We start from the raw sequence: 21,904 nt of genomic DNA on the forward strand, positions 1-21,904 counted from the left end.
GCAAAAACAAAAACATGTAAATCTGCCAAAAATTCCAAAGGTCAAAGGTCATAATGATTATGGAAATGCAGATTAATTAAATCCACGCATTAACACATACATACATTTTTTTTAATGATAAATTTAATTTTTTTTTTTAAGATTTTTGGTAACATTACAAAGCCTGGTTTCCATACCAAAAGCTATATGGTGTTTATGGCATATTATTTACTGAAAACTAGTCAAAATGACCTGAAGATATATTTTGGAATACGTTGGATTCCTACATTAACTGTCTGAACCTAATATATATATATATATATATATATATATATATATATATATATATATATATATATATATATATATATATATATATATTTTTTTTTTTTTTTTTTCTTTGATTCCTCATATTAATGAATTCATATTGAAAATATTATACTGCTATACATGTCAAATTACCACAAAATTCGTATTATGTTTTCAAGACATGCAATAAATAACAATAATAAATTTGATGATTAGTTAAAATTGTGAACTTATTTATTTATTGAGATTTTAATGGTACATAGACTACTGACTTTGTCCCCTCACTTATGAAAACTAGCACAAAATTGAAATAAATAATTCATACAGTCATTACTATAATGGTAGCACTTTCCAATAAGGTTCTTTAGTTAACATTAGTTAACATGAACTAAGAATGAATGATACTTCGACAGCATTTATTAATCTTAATGATAATTTCAGCATTTACTAATGCATTATTAAAATCACAGGTTGTTTTTTAAGATTAAATAATGCACTGTGAACTAACATGAACAAACAATGAACAACTGTATATTTATTACCTTACATTAACAAAGACTAATAACTAGTGTAATAAATATCCTGTTCATTGTTCATTCATGTTAGTTAATACATTAACTGATGTAAACAAATGACACCTTAATGTAAAGTGTTACAGCAATAATAATACAATAATTCATATATTATAATGGGATAATATTAGTCAAAATTCATTGCATTGTTGACTTAATGTCCCCTCATGGATGAACACTAGAGGGCGCCAAGAGAACACTTCTTTCCCAAGATTTAGTCCTTGTGTTGAACATGTTGAAGATGCTTTAGATCTGTGCTTCTCAAACCTGTCCTGGGGACGCTCAACCGCTGCATATTTTTTATGTCTTTCGCATTTTACACACCTGATTCAACTCATCAGCTCGTTAGTAGAGTCTGCAAGACTTGAACTGGGTGTAGCCTATGAGAGAGACATACAAATTGTGCAGTGGTTGGGGATTAGCAAGACAAGTTTTGAGAAGCTCTGCTGAGGACTGACAGTCGTAGTGTGAGAGACAGCTCTGAGCTGACTTCAGAAGCTCACCTTGTTCTGAGGTCATTACTCAAAAAATGTTGGACGGAATGTTGAAAACTTCTAAAGGAATGTTAATGTATTGCTAATGGAATTTCTAAGAGGAAACGCATATCAAAAGAACCACACAGAAATCCTCTATAAACTGAAATTCTAGAAAAACGTATGAGAATTTCAGATTAACCATTTAAATGGTGTTTGATTCCAAGAGGGTTGCTTGTTTGATTTATTTTGGATTATTTCAAAATGATAAACTTCCAATACAATACATTATCATCAAACACATTATGTACAAAACTAAGGAATTCAGATCCGTGAGTGTCTTGTTTGTCCTAAGAGGGAACATATTACTGTTCTGGAGGTGTGTTTTTGCTTCCATGTGCGATTCGCCTCAGCATTGATGATGACGACAGTAGACTGTGAATCACGGCTTGTCTGCACAAGTGTAATGCAAGCATACGCAGCCTTTCAGACACATATTTATGTTCTAATCAAGAGTATTTGATTCTGCTTTGAAGAATATGCTCCGTGAGACATCTATAATGTTCAGACCCAAGAACGCACACGCAGGCTCAGATCTACAGAATTTCCACCCTTATGTCAAACATATTACTTTTAGATGAAATACGTTCAATGTAGAGCTGTATGATGTATATAATTTTCACTGACTTCAGTGCAATAATAGCGTTGGATTTAACAGTGTGGTCACCGTCAGTGTTCATTTGAATCTGAGTATGTGTTTAGTGGTATAATAGAGCAGCAGTAGTGCTGGGCTCAGTGAGGAGGGGAGTCAGTTAATCTCATGCACTCTTATTAATTACCCCTCCGTAAGCCTCTGGGCTTTCACACATATCAGGGAGCGCACCCGCTCAGATTTAATTGAATGTACGCTAATGGGATGGGATCAGAATCAGGACTATTAAAGCTGATCAGAGTTAACAGGACAACTAGGCTTGTCTGAGACATGTCTAGTCGTGGTATAAGATCTTGTTTTGTGAATTTTAAAACCACTGTTTGCTAAACTGTTGTGTGGTTTTATGGCCTAGACTGCTGAAGTTGATCTTGCAATTTGAGAAGCTCAGAGAAAAGGCAATAAGGGTTCTGTTTTTAGACTGCAGTGCTTCAGCACAGGTTAGTGTTGTCATCGGGGATTTTAAGACATGTACGCTGGTGCACTTGAGTACTCCTTTATTTGGTTTAATAACAGACCTGCAGTGTATGGAACCTCAATTCAAGAGGGTTTTTAATATAAGCAAGATGGATTATAGGGAGGCCAACGGGGATGTAAAACTGCAGAAGTAATAAATTAAAAAAAGTGGGCACAAGTCTTTGGAGGTAATAGTTCTGGGGGGAAAAAAATCAATATTTAAAAAATAAAAAAGCTTTTTTTTAGAGCTGTCAAAGTTAATGTTAAAATAAGATATTAATTAAATTGGTTAATAATTATATTATTTATTTCAATTATTTTCAACATTGCATGTTTATGTGCTAAAATTTTATTATTTTGAGTGCCATAGTTTTGAACAATAAGCCTGTTTGTTTTAAATTAAGATTTATACATCTTTTATTATTCTAATTGTAGAAAGAAAAAAAAAAAAAAAAAGTACTCTTTAGAGTGCTCTTTATACATTTGTGACCCTGGATCACAAAACCAGTCATAAGTAGCGCAGATATATTTGTAGTAATAACCAACAATATGTTCCAAGAAGATATTTTGTAAATTTCCTACTGTAAATATATCAAAACTTAATTTTGATTAGTAATATGCATCGCTAAGAACTTCATTTGGACAACAGATTTTCAAACAGCTGTATCTCAATCAAATATTGTCCTATCCTAACAAACCATACATCAATGGAATGCTTATTTATAAATCTCAATTTCAAAAAATTTACCCTTATGACTGGTTTTGTGGTCCAGGATCACATTTATGTACTCCAGATAATATAATTTGTAATAATAATAAAGTCATTTAGCTGTAGTGCAATGACAATATAAATTATAGTAATTTAGAATTTGAGTTTATTTATGTAAATTTTATTTGTATAAAGGGTCTAGAGAAATCAAAACAAAATCGTATGAGTGAGGTCGTACGAATTGTATGAATTAGCCACCTCTTAAAATATGTACCCCAAAAAGAAAATTCTGTCATTAATTACTCACCCTCATGTCGTTCCAAACCCATAAGAACTTCATCTTCAGAACACAAATTAAGATATTTTTGATGAAATCAGAGAGCTTTCTGACCTTGCATAGACGGCAACACAACTCCCATGTTAAGACTGATGCGGAAGAAAAGAAATTGTTGAATAAAGACTTTTTTTTTCTTTTTTTTTGGTGCACAAAAGGTATTTTCATAACTTCATAATGTTACAGGTGAACCACTGATGTCACATGGACTATTTTAACAGTGTCCTTACTACCTTTCTGGGCCTTGATCGTGTCAGTTGCGTTGCTGTCTACATGCAGGGATAGAAAGCTTTCATCAGAAATATCTTAATTTGTGTTCCGAAGATTAACGAAGGTTGTACAGGTTTGGAACGACGATGAGTAAGTAATGACAGAATTTTTGGGTGCACTATCCCTTTAAAGCTTTAGTGTTTGTGAGCACTGCCTCTGTTTATTCTCTTCAACCTCCGCTCTTCCAAACCTATTTGGTGTACAATGTCTCCCCTGAGCCGCCCTGCCAATGGCCGCACTCCTCCATTTATATGCATGTGTTCTCCTGCTGTCCCGCCCTGCCATAGTGCTGAAAGTCTCTTACTCTGCTGCTGTTCAGCCTTTCTGCAGCACTGCCCCACTAATGTTATTTTCCATGGCTAAAAAAGCCCTCAAACCATAAAAGCAACCCTAAGTACTTCAGTGGTGAACATTTGCTAACAAAAGTGAAACTGCAATTACGGTATTGATTGTGTGGAATGCATCCATGCGCTCTTTTACCTGCAAAAAATAATCAGTTCTTTTCGAACACTTTATAGTACTGTGTCCATGTTATTTGTGTAAATCAGTATGTGTATACCTAAGCACACTGATTAACAACAACAGAATCATCTTATGTACTTTGTTCATTAGTTTTAGTAACAGTTCATGAGTGAATGCACTGTAAGTGCTTTAATGTAAAGCGTGACCTTGTTTTTCCCCATTTACAGCGCAGCAGATTTGTCGAAGCTAACGCTGATTTTAGATGCATCAGATCAGATTTTCACATTTGACACTATTTCTAATTTTATATAATTGTCCTATTTTCCATTCATCTTTAGCATCGCAGGTGGAGAAGATCAATTTGCACCTTATGTTGCACTCTTAAAATTAGCCCTAAAATGGCAGCTTTCTCATCCCCCAAAGTGTCCAGCTTCCCCAGAGTCGTGCCTATTAAAAATCTTGTTTGCTCTGACAGACGGGAACTCGCTCTCTGCTTAGTATCAGACATGCATCTGAAAGCCTCCAAAATGCCCAGATCAACACTCTCCAATCTGCCACTATTTATGAGCTCATCGCTCATAGCTCATGTAATTCATGTACCTATACAACACATGTGCACACACACTAAAGACGTTTACTTCACCCTTCCAGTCATTGTATCGATCTCTGTGTAAATTAACATCTGAACTGGCCTGTTTGCTGACTACTTGTTCCTTTATCATAATAGCCACATTATTAATTGTTGACTCTTCTGGTTTGACACAAGGCCAGCAGTCTACTTTACATCGTCATGTTGTTGAACAGACTTCATTTGACCAAGAGGTGGCAGTGTAGCTCTCAGGATCCCACATGGCAAACCCTGGTGTCACTGTAAGAGATCTAAAAATCCATAACATGTCAGATCAGTTATAATTGAATTTATCTGTCTGACTGATATATTTATACCTACAGGATCTTCTCCTTTATGTCTCAGGGAGATTAAGCAGTTCGATTGGCAGAATGATTTGATTAAAGAAGGCTCTTTGTAGTTAAAGTAGGGTTTTTTTTTTTCTCTTTTCATCTACGTAAAGCCATGTCTGGACATGACTGTCATCATCAGCTTGTGCTTTATTGAAATTTTGAAAAATAACTTTCACATCAAAGCTGGCTATTTTCAGTCATTGTGAGCTTACTGTATATACAGATTGACTTCAGTGAAATCTGTTACGTAACCGAGATGTAGAGGAGTATAGAGATATAAAAACTGACAGTTCCTTATTCCATCTGACGCACACAGATGGATATTGATGGTAGAGGTAGATGATACCACACTTTTAATATTGTTTTGCTAAATATATTTCTTTTTAAGGTCCTCTCTAGATTTAATTTAAGAAGGAAATCTTTCAAGTTATCCTAAAATAAACCGCACTTTCAAAACCAGCCGTTGCTGTGAAGCTTTATAATAGCTACAGAATGTTTTAGCAGGACCAGGACACTTTCAGCTCTATCTCGTGTGGTACAGTGTTGACCCCTTGGTGTATAATGCATCTGCCTGTCAGCCCTTTGACTGTTGGGAATGTGCCAAGTGATGGTCTGTGGCAGGGTTTTCTTCTCTGGTAAATCTAGAGTTTCATATTAGCCGGTGTGCTATTATGCGCATGTTTGGCTGTCCATATCTTACAGGAGCCCATTTCCTTACAGCATTTATTAATGTAGGCTAATGTTGGTTTATAAATATGCTACTGTTCATTGTTAATTCATGCTTGTTCATAATACATGATTAAATGTATTATTAATGTATATTTTGAACTGTTATTATTAATGGATCAAATGTATTAGTATATGTAGAACATACACTATTTTTAAAAAATTGGAGTTTGGTAAGATTTTAGACATGAGATTTCTGTAGAAAGAAAAACATAAACATCTTGGATGACAAGGGGGTGAGTAAATTATCTGTAAATTTTTGTTCTGGAAATGAACTCCTTTAATACGAATTATATATACAAGACATTAACAAATGTTATTATGTGCTGTAAAAAATCGCTATAGTTAGTTCAGGTTAACTAATGCATTAACTAATTTTAACAGACAATGTTATGTTCTTGAAAGAAGTCTTATATGTTTACCAAGGCTGCATGTATTTAAACAAAACCAAAGTAAAAAAAAATGTAAATGTAATTTTCCTGTGATGACAGAGCTAATTTTTCAGCAGCCATTATTTCACTCTTGAGTGTCATATGATTCTTCAGAAATCATTCTAATATACTGATTTTCTGCTCAAGAACATTACTTAATATTATCAGTGTGGAAAACAGTATATTTTCAATATTTTTGCTGAAACTGTGATTATTCATTTTATTATTAATATATATATTTTTTTGTTCAGGATATTTTGATGAAATGAAAGTTCAAAAGAACAGTGTTTATGAAATAGAAATATTTTGTAGTGTTATATTTGTCTTTTCTGTCTGTTGTACTGTATGCATCTTTTTAATGCATCAGTATTAATTTTAGGGCTGGGTTTTGACACAAATTTCATGATTTGATTTGATTATGCTTCATAAGATTGCGATTTGGTTTGATTCTGATTTCGATTCGATTCAGTGTTGATTATTTTGTGTGTATATATATATCAGGCACAGCACATGGCAAACTAATGCTGTAAAATATACATGAGAGTCAGCTGGTACTACATTACCACAATATTGAAGTTTAAAATTATAATAGGGCTGTGCAAAAAATCGGATGCGATTATCATGCGCAGCTCGTCAGTAATCTCCCTCACGTGACATATCTGATGATGAATGCGATATTGAATTGCTTGTCAGTGAACTATGGCTCTGTGTAGTAAATGCCGCTCCATCTGACAGCAGGTGATGGAGATTTACGACTAATCACAGAACCGGGATTACTGACAAGATGCGCATGATAATCGCATCCTATTTTTTGCACAGCCCTACTTTAAATTGCATAATTATATTTCTACTCCTTTTCGTTTTTTTTTTTAATATAAACATTTAAATGGAATGTAAAGTAAAAATCAGTTCATTAATGACATGTAATCAAACAGACATTAAACACTCTTACAGCAATGATTATATGTTGCAGTCAAACTTGGTAGTTCTGTATGTTGTTTCAGGGTTGGCATCTTCTGAGATCCTCTGAGGGCTTGGCATTGTCTCTTCTCAGGTGTTCAGTCATCAGTCACCTGCTGTCAGGTGTTCAGTCATCTTAGATCTTTGTAACGGTTGGATCCAGACTAAAGCTTGTGTAATTCCTAGTTGTCACAGGATGTCAATCCCATGGCATATGGTGAATATATTTTGCAAAATGGTCCTCTCTAGAGTTAATTTTTCTGGCTGATTAACAAGTTTATGGTCACCGAATATGTTTTTCTGAGGTAAATGTGGCGTTACATGACATGTTGTTTACAAGCTACTATTTTGACGTCTTTCCTCGGTTGAAATACCGATTAGGTGATACATGAGACAGTTCTATTATTTCTGTAACATATCTTCGGATGTTCATTCATGTTTATTTTGTGCTGCAACTGGTATTAAAGCGGAGATGATCAGTTCATGTGCAATTCGCGCTGTTGCTTCTCTTGAACCGAGGCGCTACAGCGATCTGTCACATCACATGATTAAACAGCACCAAAACGGCATTTATTCTTTGAATTAACCAACACAATAAATGTTGTAAAAGTATTGTGTTCTAAGAACTACATATGTTATAACCATGCCAGATTAATTTAAACAGGAAGTTTTTGCAAACATGCTGTTTATAGTTGTCATCAGCTGACATACAGAGGCCATAGCATAAAAATGACCATTTTATGTCTCCTCCTCCTTCTCTCGTGAGCCCTCAGCTCTGTTCTGCACATCACCATATAAATAAATAAAGCCAGCAGGTGATTTAGTGTGTCTGCTTATTTTCAGGAGAGCCTTTGAAGATGAAACAACTGCATTCCGAGTCCCAGTCTCCCTCCCTGGAGACATGCTTTCCAAAAGGCTACAGCCACAGCACAAAGCCAGCCTTGACATTTGCATAAATCCATCAGTGTCACCACGACAGCGCTGACTCCTAGGTCGCCATCCGCCGTTAAATTTAGAAAAAGAAAAAAACTAGGCAGGAATATTGAAAAACACAGCGAATGTTGTAAAGCTTTTGCTTTGCGATGCTGCAGTCAGATGATTACTTTGACAGGTCTTAGATGAGCGCTTCTCAGGCGCAAGTTATACAAAAAACAGCCATGGCTTTTGTTATTGCCTGGAATTTTACAACATGACATGTAAGTGTGCGTGAGATTGTTTATGTGTGTGTGAGAGAGACTACTGCTTGACGGAGGAGGAGGCAGTGCATATAAATACGTCTGTCCAAGATTCATGAGTAAATGCTGTGGACAAGGCCATTGGCCTCACCTGGCAGTCGATTGTCTTAATTTCACCGGTGTCACTTTCAATTTAGCCGGCAGCTGAGATGAGAGATAACTCTGCAGGCTGCACCCACACCACTCCACCTCCTGCTCTCTGGAGCTACAAGTCTGCTGGCTGCAATAGCAGTGGCTTACAGACAGGAAGTAGACAACTGTATCAGAAGAGCTCATCATCAGACTGAACGGCTATAGTAGCTGGATCACGCCATTCTATAACGATCCACCCTTTTTATTTTTCATTGAGGTGCTGTTGAATCAGGATTAGATGTACGTAAGAAATCAAATACATTGCTTGTTACCTATGTCTCAGGCTTTCTCCTATTCAGTTCTTCTTTTACCCAAATATTAGCTAGTTTAGTTAGCTACCTAGCAACACCAGAGTTACCCTAGCAACTGACAAGTGAACATTCGTGAGTTGGCACATCACTAAAGCTGTTTCACCATCATGGCACTTCTGTTCAGAGTTCGGTTAGCTAACAATGCTGGTTTATGTGCTTTATGATGACTGATGTGACTGATATATAAATACTGTACATACAGTTGTGCTCATAAGTATACATAACCCTTAGCATTCTTTTGTTATTTTTTACAGTGCATGTGTGATGTTGAGATTCAGCTTTTCCACTCAGGACAGCTGATTGCCTCATGCAGAATTCACGAAACGGAGCAAACATCTGATGCTTCAGAAGGCAAGACACAATATTAAAGGTATGTAAACCTTTAAACAGAAAAAAAAGGTTTTTAGCTGTGGGTTAAATATTGGTTATGCACCTACAGGGAGGAACTGAATAAAAAAAACGATATAATCTCATTTTTAATGTTTTCTTTTTTATATATATTTTATTATATTCTGGCCTGAATTTTAAAAGAATGCAGAATTTACAGATTCTATAATGGGAATGCAAACTTCTGATCCTTACTTTTCATGCCCATCACTTGTTTCTTATTAAAATCACTGTATTTTTACTGTAAGTGAGGGTTCAGCTCTTGAATGTGGAAGGCTTTCAGCCATGTCCAGTTATTTAACTCAAAAACAGTCCATTATGCTGCTTGATATTGGCTATTTGTAATTATAATATTTGGCAGCACTTTACAGGTCTTATTACTTAATATTAGTTAATTCATTAAACTGAAACAGGAAGACTGAGCGGGACATATCAGGCTGGACCAGAGCAGACTTTTTTCTGCCTCAATCGAAAGCATATTTACACTAAGTCTTTCTTTGGTTTCCAACCGCCTACATAGTGCACTACATGCCATTCACCATACAGAAAATACTAAATGAACAAGTGACCAATTTCAGCAACAGCGTCTGTTTATAGTTTAGGGGGCGGGACACTACAGATTCTAGAGAGCATTTGATTGGACAAAAAGTTTGATGAGAAACTAAAGTGCAGGGTGATGTCATCAAAATCGTTGATCGTTGTTGGTAGAAGTGAGACAATGTAAGTTTTGAATGCTTATATCTTGTAAATGTGAATTTTGTTATTATTTGGAGCACACTAGCTTATAAATAATCTTATGGCTAACATATTCATACTAAAAGGCAAAAACCTTAAGGGAAAAATTAAAGTTGTCATCATTTACTCATCCTTATATTGTTCCAAACCTGTATCAATTTCTTTCTTCTGCTAAATACAAAAGAATGATTTTTGAAGAATATTGGTAACCAAACAGTTTCTGGTCCATTGACTTTCTATTGACTTTTCTCCATACTATGGAAGTCAATGGCTACCAGCAACTGTTTGGTTACCAATATTCTTCAAAATATCTTCTATTATGTTTAAGAAAGAAATGCATACAGGTTGGGAACAACTTGAGGGTGAGTAAATAGTGACAGAATTGATATATTTGAGTGAACGATCCCTTTAACCAACAATGAGCAATATATTTGTTACAATATGTAGTAACGTTCATGTTAGTGCAGGTCCATCAAAAATATTAACAGTTACAGCTGTTGTTTTTAATAACGTGGTAGTAAATGTTGAAATGAACAAAGATTAAGAAATGCTTTAGAAGGATTTTTCATTATTAATTTAACAACAACAAATAGAACCTTATTATAAAGTGTTACCTATTATTTTAATTCATTATGTAATCATAAACACACTGATTTATAGTGCAGACATGTTTAGCATTTGCTGCACTGGCATTGTTCTAGTTATTTATATCGGCTACTGAATCCTATATCTTGCACATTTATGGGAAATCGCTTACTTTTGCATCGAAATATAAGGTGGATAGCCAGCATGGATATTTTCTTGAATACAGACCGTGAAAATTGATCAGAATTCTGTGTAATTGTGTGGGAGTGATTCAGTATTACCGAGAAAATGAGCTCTGTGTGAGAAGAGATCTCTACTGATAACACACATCACATGTATCTGAAACATGCAGTGAAAGCCAGGTTTCGATGTGACTGAGAGCTCACTAGTGGTCCTTCTGATGATGGAGCTCAGTATCTGCAGTCTGGAACATCACGCCTCTCTCAGTTCTCATAAAGCAGACTTCAGTTATGTAATCTCGCTCTCTCTCTCTCTCTCTCTCTCTCTCTCTCTCTCTCTCTCTCTCAGACTCAGACACAGGACAGCAGTCCTGTAATGCAACTGTCAAGACCATCTATCTTAAATGAGCAGCACAAATTTGATATATTAAAAATAATAGGATTCATAGACAGATCTCTCTCTCTTTCTTCCTGCACACTAAAGAGTATATTCTGTTATGGACCACATGGGAGAGATGAGGAGATGGGTTAAAGGAAGATTTAAGGTCGGGGTATAGGGAAATCCATGGATCAAATGGCAATAAATCAGTGGAAAGATGTCAAAGCCATGTAGAATGAGAAGCCATTGAGGCATTTTATACAATATCAGGTTGGTTGGGGAAAAGAGGAGTCTCGGCCACAGATGACACACCCATGGACCGCCTACAAACTCTGTTTGGACAATTTGTTAGTCAGATGGTCTTTTACTCTCTAAATAGACTATTATTAACCAGGATTAGCTATATGCTTTGTGCCGCAAGTCACACAGCTGGCTGCTTGACATTAATTGGATCCTGACCTTCTTACCAGTATTATTTCCTAAGAGGAACAAGGGGATTCTCTACTTAAATGTTATTTGACCTGATTGTTTGTCAGATGCTGCCCATTTTAATTAAGGTAAAGGTATCAAGAAATCTAGTTATGAGTTTAATAAATAATCCTGTTTAAAAGCTGGGGGTCAGTAAGAATTTTGTAATATATTTTAAAAGTCTCTTATGCTCTTAGACTGTGTTTATTTGAAAGAAAATATCGTAAATATTATGAAATATTATTACAATTTCAGTTTTCAATTTTAATATATAAAATGTAATTTTAAATATTAAAAAATGCCAGTCACATAATCCTTCAGAAAGCATTCTTATATGCTATCATTATCAATGCTGAAAACAGCTGTGCTGCTGCTTAATATATTTGTGGAAACTGATACATTTTCATTGGAATCTTTAATGAGTGGAAAGTTAAATAAATATATATATTTATTTATAAATAAAAAAATATATATTTTATAACCTTATTAACACAGATGCTGTAATTTTTTATTTAATGCGTCCTCATTAAATAAAAAGTGTTAATTTCTTTTGAAAAAAAAGACCCAAACTTTGAACAGTAATGTATTTTCCAGATGTGGATAAAGTACACAAACCACATACCTCAGTAAGAGTACAGATACCCCAATAAAATATTACTGATAATTACTGATAATTCAAGTGTGCAAACAAGTGAAAATAACAAAAATATATCATTTAGTCAGAGCTGGGTAGTAACTGATTACATGTAATCTGGATTACGTAATCAGATTCCAAAAATTAAGTACTTGTAATTTGAGTAAATTACATTTTAAAAATACTTGTATCAAACTACAGTTACTTTTTTATTGATTACATGTTTACATATTATTCACACAATATGAATAAATTATTTAGGGCACAGCATTTGATCAATAGATTTACAAATATCATTTCAGGTTTAAAAAGTGTTTCAGCATTGCATCAACTACTGATGAACACATTAATTTTTATTTGAATTATCACTCAGTAGGTTATTTAACCATGTATTGTTATGTATTATTGAAAGGCTTTTGTCTTTCAAACTCATTAAATGGCACAAATTCTCATTATTTCTTATTTACAGACATTCTCAAACTTTTTGTTATCTGAACCTGTTTCACCTAGTATATTTACTTTAAAGAGGTAGTCAATCAGCAGTTCTGTAAAAGACAATATCTCCCTTTGCACTGAGCTTTGAGCGTCATAATTTTGCAGCTGTTTATGCTCAAACAGCCACATTACACACTAACTAGGGATAAAAAAAAAAAGTGAAATCATAATCAACAACCCCTTTAAGTACCCCTGATATTTTAAAATAAATATTTTAATAAGTATCACATTTACATGTTCACGGTTCTCTGACATTGGTTAAAGGTCATATGGTGTGCAGGTAAACATAAAATATTTTTGTGAATTAATTTGATTTTTATTTTAAAATGATTTATTTTAATTTTACATTTGTATGATTTAATTACTTGTTAGCCTTTCATTAAACTGACAAACCCCTTCCAGTTCCTTTAAAAAACCCAATTTGGGAAACCTTGATGTACAGTAATATAATTTTTAATGCACTTCATGTTGTTAATTACAATGAAAGGAATATATTTTCTCATTCTTTATATTTTTACATCATTATGGTACAAGATTATCCTTTTTAAATCAATGTGATAAACAAGTTAGGTCAAAAGTAATCAAAAAGTAATCTGATTATATTACCTAAAATGTGTAATGTCATGGATTACGTTACTGACTACAATTTTTGCCATGTAATTTGGAATCAGTAACGGATTACAATTAGTAAGTAATCTACCCAGCTCTACATATAGTATATAGAAATGAGGAATGATACAATAAAAATACAGGTCACATTGGGCAACATGTGTTAGCATTTTAAGAAAAATGTTATGCAAACATACTACTTTTACATCTTTTGACAGTGCTATAGCAGGGTAATTGTGTGCGCATTCATTTGCAGTATTTTAACGTTATGTTTAGATTTTAAATAAAACCTACCCCGTTCAGATGGTAACACATAGACATTTCTATGTTCAAGCATTTCATAGTGGGCTTAAACAGTCCTTTATTTTGCAGACAGTGGACACTCACTTACAATAATAAATGCTACATTTCAGCATTAGTAACTTACTTTTCACGCCATCAGTTGAGCGTGCCCTAAAACTCAGAGGATCTCCCATTCTTGGTTAATTTTAAGTCAGACTTGTGATTTCAGTGAATTGTTAACTGGAGACTCGCTCTGACCAGATCATTTGAATCAGTGAGTTGTTGATTCGAGAACAGCTACATTACGCTCAATTCAATTTGCGAATGAATCATTCAGTGCAGTTTACAAACTGATTTAACAGGGTCATTGAAAAGAATCAGCTCATTCACAAATCGGACTCCACTATCACTTCTCGTAGTGCGTGACGATTTCTCCAGTTAAAAATAAAGAGGAACGACATGTTTTTATGTAATGTAGTGGAGTAAAATGTACATTTTTATGATTTGGGATGTAGTGAAATAAAAGTTTCCCGAAATAAAAATACCCCAGTTAAGTACAGACAGGCCTACTTGAAAATTGTAGGCTACTTAAAGGAGAAGTCCACTTCCAAAACAAAGATTCACATATAATGTACTCACATTATAACAAAAACAGGACAAAAACAGTCCAGGTAGAGTAAGAGCGTTTGCCATTAAAAAGTATATAAATTGTATTATTTTTATGAAAATAACGGATTAGATCCAATTAGAAACATAATATTCAAAAACTGTTAATAATATATAATATTAAATTATAATGGATTATTAAAGTGAGACTGTCAAATGATTAAACTGAGAATGACAAAGCAGAATATTAACGTCTTAATGCTGCTTTCCCACTAACTCTCAAGAAGAGTCATGACTACTAAACAGAGCTCTGACAATTGGCCAAAGTTTGCCTGGCAGCCGTTCCAATTAAAAACACAAAGGTCAGTCATGTCCCTTCAATCTGGCAATCAGAGACCATACTGAAGTCAGCCATTGTGTGCCTCGCTCACATCCTCAGGAGTGTGGAAACCAAACATGAGCAGTTAAGAGGAACAGTCTGTTCTTCCCCTCTGTTCTAAGATGCCTGTTTTATAATAGTCATTTATTGTTGTAAAGTTATCAGAAAAAAAGGACAAAGGGTGCCTCATTAGAACTCATTAATCTAACATCTACATCCGACAGAGAAAGTGTGTGTTTTTTACATTTAAAATAATAGCATAGTTCGGTACAGGAACAGTGCACACATTTAGTACAAAAGAGCACTTTGGTGTGTGTGATAATGGGGTGGGAGGAAGTTTCTGGAAACGACTCTCAGACTGCAGGGGCACATTAGAGAGTTTATTCTCCCATGTAAACCACATCATGTTTAAAACGAAAGTAATGCAATAAAAAAACCCACTGCAGTAACAGGAAAAAAAAGGCTTTCACACAAATGGAGCTAAAATCCCAGAGGAAACAGGGGGCTTTTTGGGTCAGCATAAAGTAACATCAATACTTCCGAGCATTTCCTTGATAATGTATGAATTATGTGTCTGATCTGTTCTGCTTATACTGATTAAGATTAAATTTTTGAGTTTGCACTGATGTCACTGTAAACATCATCACATCATCTTTCCTTTCCTACCTCTGTGCAGCTTTGCAGGGTGCTGCTGTCAACAGTGACGTGGTGGGGTTCCTGCAGCATGCAGCTGTGGATGTGATTCACAAGTAAATAAATAAATGATAAGGACCTGAGCTTCAGAGCCATTTAAGATGTGACATTATATAAGCATATAGTCTCTATTTTTCTTTGTTTAATGGATCAGCATGTGGTCGCTCCCTGCTCAAAATGCCTTTTGTGTTTTACAAAAACAATGAGTCATGTGAGCTGTTGCAATGCGGACTGTTTTTTCTTATGTAAAAGGGAAACATAAGAAAGGTGAGGTGTTTAGTTTCTGAATGAATCTGTGTTTTGAACAAATCGTGTGAATCAGTGAATCAAAAGCCCATTCATAAAGAGTCATTTACTTCATTCTTGAATGAATCAGCAGTTTGAACGAATTGAATGAATAAAGGAATGAGCCATGAAGACATTTAGCGCCACCTGCTGGCAGATTTAGTTTCTTATTTAGAGTTTCATTTCATTAAAAAAGAATAATAAATATAAGAATAAAAATTAAAGGGACAGTTCACCAAAGAAAAAAAATGTAGTTCTGTCTCATTTACTCACCCTCATGTTGTTTCAGACCTTTCTTTTGTGAAACATAAAAGAAGGTATTTTGAAGACTGTTTTGTTTACCAACAACATTTATTGTATGAACAAAAAAATGAGAAATATGTTTCTCAAATGATCATCTTTTATGTTCTGGAGTTTACGTTAGGCCTTTGCAGCCTAAATGTTAATGTGTAATAAATTCAATGTTGAATCAAATAAAATATTTCTTTCTAAAGAAGTTTATTTTGTGATTAATTAGATCAATCGAAACATCATGTAATTAAGTAGATTAAAAATTGTAATCGACTGACAGCCCTAGTAATAATGTTACGTCATGTTTTTAAACTTAAATGCTTTTTGTAGTAACCTCTAAAACAAAAAAATATATATGTTTGAATCAACATTTTGAGTTAAAATTAAAGCTTGTTTACTTGTTTCGGGACTTCTGATTAGCTAAGGCTCTGAAGATCGTGAAAAGCTAAATGGCAGCTTATGTGTCCCAGGTGAGAAGGAGGGCAAACGGTAATCATAATTAGGTTTCCCGAAATCAGTGATGACACAGATGTCTTCCCCATTATGAATATTCTGGTCATTAGTGAAGAGCAGAAGGCATCTGTTAGAGGTTTATGGCACCAAGCCTCACTTACAGAAAAAGCAGTCTGTGTGGAACCCGGCAGCGATGTGAAGATTATTAGTCATCAACGTGTGTATCACAGCTCAAGTATGTGAGATAAAGCTCTTTAGATTTTAGAGTAGGGATGTTTCGTGTGAAGATGTCGAACTGTGAAAGTTGTTTGTGGTTGAAGTGTACAGTAACACTCACAATCAAAACAGCATTTGTGACACTGGAGAAACAAGCATGAAGTGATGGTATTTAAACCAGGATCCAGTAAGGTGTAAGTGGGTGAAATATATTGCTTTAACTTGCTTTAGAGTAATGACTGTATAAAAGCTGATTATTTTACATGCAATGCAACTGAAACATTCCCAGGCCCAGAAAGGTAGTAAGGACATTGTTAAAAATGTTGAACCACTGTTGCATGGACGGTTATCAATGTTGTTATTACCTTTCTGGAGCTTGAACGTGTCAGTTGCGTTGCTGTCTATACAGGGTCAGAAAGCTCTTGGATTTCATCAAAAGTATCTTAATTTGTGTTCTGAAGATGAACAAAGGTCTTCTGGGTTAGGAACGACACGTGTGTACTAGTGTTTGTGGTGATCCACATTCTCATACTTTTATAAATGTAAAAGACCAATTGCATTTCTGGAGCAGGCCATTATAATCCCATTACCATTCAATTAGCATTTCAATTTCCACATGAAGTGTGGGTAACTATACTAATGATTGGCTTGCTGATTTATTGCAAATTTATGGCTGGCGTTGTTACAGTGCCATATCCTAAGGACACCACCATCCAGACACAGCCTTGCTAGCCAGACGGACTAAACCCGCATCAGTCTGCCAGGACAACAGGTCTTGTGCCTGTAGCGTCAGCGAATTGCAGTATGGTGCATAATTTTGTCAGTAATGAACCAAAATTGCGCTTGTCAGAGTCTGGAGACTGTTCTAAACAAGTGTCACCTCTTTTTCCTCATCTCATCTCTCCACTTGAGATGTAGACTGAATGGGACAGTTGCACTTTTGATTAAGATGCACTTAAACACTTGGTGTTGATAAGTCATATCAATCTCTTTTAATGGACTCTAAATGGTCTCTCTGCTTGGCAGTAGGCACTGCAGGACTGTATTTGTTCTCATGTTCGTGTAATTAGATATGAGAGAATGATAGAAAGAGGCAGGTGTGCTCTGGTGTGTCAGTAAGCAAATTTAGAAGACCCTACAGGAAGGAGGAGGACATAGAAAAGAGGTTGTAGGCTCACTTTTGAATTTGCATGGGCTTTTGCTGGACCTGCTTGAAAAATACTGTGTGTGTGTGTGTGTGTGTGTGAGAGAGAGAGAGAGAGAGAGAGAGAGAGGGAGTGATGAGCTTGAAAAACACAATTTGTTATTCCATTGTTTTCACATTTTCATGATTATGTTATTGAAACTTATTTGGCCTTTCTCCATGCGTTATACTGGCCGGCCTTAAAGGGATATATATAATCCACTGTATTATACACATGGATTCTGAAGCTTCTTGACTTCCAGTAAGATGGAAGAGTTGTGATTGTGATTTAATCAAAATATTAAAGTCCTGAAGAACAAGCACAGGGACCAGCATCAATTTTTGAATCGGGCCTTTTCTGTATCTCATTTATATTATGGTAAGCTGTGTGTTCTCAGTACAAGAGAAAATAATAATCAGCTAGAAAAATGGAAATAGTAGGGATGGTGATATATGGGTGTTTGTTCAGCTATGGGCACTTTTGCCCTGTGGATCTTTAGAAAATGTCGAACACATTGTTTTTTGTTCCCACTTTCACAAGTTTATAATTTGTCTGAATATATACATGCATTACTATGGAAGCCCACTGAATAAAAATTAGAGAAAGAAAGTAATTACAACTTTTCATCTTACTATTTGGACTTTTTTTCCTCACAATTGCAAGTTTACATTTTGGAATTCTTACTTTTTTTCTCAGAACTGTGTGATACAAACTCGCAATTCTGACTTTTTTCAGAATTTTTTTTGAGACATAAACTTGCAGTTCAATTGCAAAATACTGTATAAACTAATTGCAAGAAAAAAGTCGTAAGTATGAGTAATAAACTTGCAATTCTGAGAAATAAAGTCAGAATTGCAAGATGTAAACTCACAATTCTGACATTTTTTTCAATTGTTAGTTAAGTAAGAATTGTGAGATATAAACTCGCAATTCTGAGAACATATTAGTCTTTTTGTATCTCACAATTCTGACCTTTTTCTTGCAAATGTGAGTTTATACCACAATTCTGAGAAAAAAGTCAGCGTTACGTGAAAAAAGTCAGAATTGCAAGATATAAATTCATAATTGCGAGAAGTCAGAATTTTGAGATACAAACTCAGTTTTGCAAGAAAAAAGTCAGAAGTTTTTATCTCGCAGTTCTGAGTTTCTATCATGCAATTCTGAGAAAATGTCAGAATTGTGAGTTTATATCTCACAATTCTGACTTTATAACTCACAATTGTGTTTATATCTCACAATTCTGACTTCTTTTTCTCAGAATTGCACGATACAAACTTGCAGTTCTGATCTTTTTCTCAGAATTGTGAGAAATAAACTCGCAAGTGTGAGTTATAAAGGCAGAATTGTGAGATACAAACTCAGTTTTGCAAGAAAAAATTCAGAAGAAGTTTTTATCTAAAGAAGTCAGAATTTGGGAGATACAAAAGTCGCAATATCCTCTTTTTTATTTTTTATTTAGTGGCAGAAATGAGCTTCCATACATTACAGTAGAATGTTTATAGAATTTTCAGAGAATTCTAGAGAAGTCACAAAAATTGCAACCACAACATCATTTCTACCACATATCAGTGTATTTATTGTCTGATATTATTCTGTTTTTTGTATATTGTTTTTTACAATATAATGGCTGTTTTTTTGTTTTTCTAAGGTTTACAGTTACCATTTTTAAAATAAACTCGCAATTCTCTCTTCTCTTTTTTTTCTCACAATTGTGAGTTTGTATCTCGCAATTCTTATTTTTTTTCTCAAAATTATGAGATACAAACTCGCAATTGCGAGTTATAAAGTCCAGTTATGAGGAGAAAAAAAGACTGATGTGTTCAGAGAATTGGGAGTTTATATCTCACAATTCTGACTTAATTCGCTATTGCCAGTTTATATCACACAATTTCTCAGAATTTTTTTTATCTTGGAATCCTGACTTTATAACTCGCAATTACAGTTTATATCATGCAATTGCGACTTTATTTCTCAGAATTGCGAGTTTATATCACGCAATTCTGACTATATTTCTGACTTTATAACTCACAATTGTGTGTTTATATCTCACAATTCTGAGAAAAAAAGTAAGAATTGCGAGTTTGTATCACGCAAAAAGTCAGAATTGTGAGATAAGTCGCAATAACCTTTTTTTTTTTTTTTTTTTTTATTCAGTGGCGGAAACAAGTACACTGCTTTTCCAGAACAATTTTTTTTTTTTAGGTTTGGTGGAAATGCCTGGAAAATACTTTAATGTGGAAATACTTATTTGTAATAGATTTTAGCATGTTTTTCTGATGGATTTTTTTCATACTATAAGTTTATCCCCCAGTTTCATACACATGGCTTAAGCCTAGTCCTAGACTAAAATGTAAGTCTGAGCTGAAAGTTGAAAGTTTTGTTTTGTTTCAAGATGCACACCTGTAATGTTTTTTTTTTTTTTTTTCTGAGGCACGTTTATAAAAAATACTTTTTAACTGAACTATGGCCTAATCCCAGTTTAGGCTAAACCCTTTATGTGAAACCAGGCCTATATGTCTGTAGTCAAAGGTCACTGTTGGACATGTAAAAGTTTTTTTAATTTGAATAAAAATCAACCCTCGGATCATAAACTGGCTAAAGTTCAAGGGGAAAAAAAACCCACTAAAATATGCAAAAATCTTTCTGTGATAGTGCTGCTGCTGTGGTTATGAGAAGACAAACTGCATTGTCTGCTTATCGTTTACACATGCAGCAGCTTGAGCCAGTGACTCATTCTCTGTCTCTCTCGCTCTCTTCCTCTTGTAATGTTTCGATAGAGAAATTCAAACAGGTACAGAACAATAAAGCTCGCCGGAGAGAGCCGCTATCACACTGTAAGCATTGTTATACAGCAGTTTAATGAAGTCGGCTTGTTTTTCAAAAGCTGCGCAGAATTTAGGTTCACCTCATTTGAATACATTTGTTCAACAGCTTGAGCACAATGACTCATTCACACGTCTTCTCTCTCTCCCCCCATATTTCTTTCCCTTTCACACTTGTACATCCTGTATTCCTCCAATGCATTCCCTAGTGTGATCATTAAAGCAAAATCAAGAAGTGAACTGCGAGTAAGGTTACCATAGGAACTGATTGGCGGGCCATGATTTGGACTCTATTCATATACTAGGCATTAGGAGGATTTTGCAGCCCGTTGCCTGGTTTCATTAGAGGCTAATATCGGTCGGGATGAGTCTGCTGCTCGGCCAGAGGAGACGGTTGCTAGGCGGACATGCGTGCTGTGTGGGAGTGCTGCCTTGAGACCACCAATATACAATCTGTTATCTCAGATGAATCCTTTTCTTCCTAAAAAATGAGCTCGTCTTCTGTTCTAGATGCGGCTTTACTCGGCAGCTAAAGCAGACAGTGAGTTATGAGCGCTGGGACCTGCCCACACCGAAGTAACAAAGATTTATCTAAAGTGATCCAAACATGTAAAGAAGCTTAGTTGAGCCCAGAATGATTCATCACGTTTTTGTTGATTGCGTCCCGCAGCTCTCATGTGTCTGTCTTCCTAACAATCACTCCCCTGAACGTCCACATCCTCCTTCGATGGACTCGAGGGCCTCATCTGTTTCTGCTGACAGAGGGAGGACGGAAACGGTTGAGACAGTGGAATTATTCCCATTAGAGGATCTCATTTACTATGGAAGGGGCAAATCAGAACGGATGACGGGTATTAATATTAAGGATTCTGTAGTGCTAAAAACAGCATCTGTTTGACAGAGACAGAAGAGCCGGCTGTTAATCACGCGTGGGGCTCGTATTGCCTCTAGACTCTTCAAAAGGGCCGCTGCTACCCCTCTATCTGCAGTTTTAACATGTATGCATGCAGTTGTTCACACTTTAAAACATTGCCAGTGTTTGTACAGACCATATGTAGAGTCTCTGTTTGTGCTGTATATGCAAACAGGAGCAGAAATCTGTATGAACAGGTAACCAAAGCCCTTTTTAATGACTGTAACCATAGTGAGATTGCGATTCTAGCGTTATTGTTCAAGTTTTTGAACAGTAAGATT

At 35.1% G+C, this 21,904-nt stretch overlaps 1 long non-coding RNA gene across 1 annotated transcript in view; it reads left to right on the top strand.

The window, feature by feature from the left end:
* The window catches only part of LOC127175870 (uncharacterized), a 63,975-nt gene extending 48,340 nt beyond the window's left edge, over positions 1–15,635 (top strand). The window contains exons 4-5 of the long non-coding RNA XR_007829034.1: positions 9,283–9,398; positions 15,443–15,635. This is a non-coding gene — a long non-coding RNA (uncharacterized LOC127175870). The remainder of the gene's footprint in view (positions 1–9,282; positions 9,399–15,442) is intronic.
* Positions 15,636–21,904: the final 6,269 nt, after the last annotated feature.

Source organism: Labeo rohita, chromosome 14 (assembly GCF_022985175.1).
Source record: "Labeo rohita strain BAU-BD-2019 chromosome 14, IGBB_LRoh.1.0, whole genome shotgun sequence".
In the NCBI taxonomy this organism is placed as follows: Eukaryota; Metazoa; Chordata; class Actinopteri; order Cypriniformes; family Cyprinidae; genus Labeo; species Labeo rohita.